The following is a 1250-nucleotide window of genomic DNA, read 5'->3' as shown; positions in this document are numbered from 1 at the left end:
AGTTGTCCAGCTAATTCCTTTCTATTTTTTTAGTAGAGACGGGGTCTTGCTCTTGCTCAGGCTGGTCTGGAACTCCTGAGCTCAAACGATCCACCCGCCTTGGCCTCCCAGAGTACTAGGATTACAGGTGTGAGCCACTGCACCCGGCCGATCATGTACTCTTAACAAAATGCTTCTAAAGTATTACCTACTTGACTTAAGGAAACTTAATCTTTGTAAAGAAAACATTTTTCAAAACATTTAAAAGGTATATTTTATAGGACCTGTAATAATGGATGAGGAAGAATATATTTTAATAAGATTTTTACCCTTTTGTTTGAACCAGACTTCTAAAATTACACTCTGTACTGTGCCCCCAACATCTATAAACATAAAGCATGAAATTTGCTAGAATGGATTAGTTATGATGTTTATTGGCAAGCACAGGTTAGACACTGTAAAGTAGCTAAAACATGTACAATTAGAAAGGTAGCAGATGTTTTTCTAAAGCATGCAAAAACACCTAATATTCAAATAAAGAAATGGGAAAAATACACTTCTTGGTTAAATTGGCTTATACAAATGACTTAATTGAACATGTGGCTCAGTATTCGGAAAAATCACTAAAGATATTTCAAGTTCTACCTATGCTTCCACTACTTAAATATTCCTTGACAATTGCTATATTGATCCATTCTATATCTTTACCATTAAATGCCATGGCTTTAATCAAATAACACAGCATCTGACTCAAATCAGCATGACTAATATTAGAAAAGCCACAACTAGTACATGTGATAAGCAAGCCAACACAGTTCTCAAGGAACTCTGAAATCACTGAATCCATTCAATTTCTTTGTGTTGGCACCTAAGTCATCTTAAATAAGTAAAGGTTTACTTTGATCATAATTTTCTACTGAAGTTGCTTTGGGAAGACAATTCATATCCCCTCCTCATTCAGCAAGAAATTCTTAAGCATACTTAAACTTAGATCATCAGAGAAATATTTAATGATTCTCAAAGAGATATACTGCTGTGATTGGGCTGGTCTCCCTCCCAGCCTCCCCAGAATGACAGACTTGTGATGCACCTCCTCTAAAGTGGGAACAGACTGCCCTCCTCCTTGTTGGTCTTCATGGACTCTATTCCATCAAGACTTCCCTGATTGCTCACACCCACACTGACAATTTCCTCTTTTGAACTCCTGGAGTATTAATTACAGTATAAAGAGCTGCAAACATAACTGAACATTTGATTATATAGAAAATTTT

General features: G+C 36.2%; 1 protein-coding gene across 2 annotated transcripts in view; it reads right to left on the bottom strand.

The window, feature by feature from the left end:
* LOC105822217 (chromosome unknown open reading frame, human C11orf70) overlaps window positions 1-1250 on the bottom strand; it is a 49749-nt gene that overhangs the window by 9426 nt on the left and 39073 nt on the right. The gene's annotated exons all lie outside the window — the stretch shown is intronic.

This window comes from Propithecus coquereli, unplaced genomic scaffold (genome assembly GCF_000956105.1).
Source record: "Propithecus coquereli isolate 6110/MARCELLA unplaced genomic scaffold, Pcoq_1.0 Scaffold6, whole genome shotgun sequence".
In the NCBI taxonomy this organism is placed as follows: domain Eukaryota; kingdom Metazoa; phylum Chordata; class Mammalia; order Primates; family Indriidae; genus Propithecus; species Propithecus coquereli.
The sequence above is the reverse complement of the archived record's forward strand: the minus strand, read 5'-3'. Positions and strand labels throughout refer to the sequence as shown.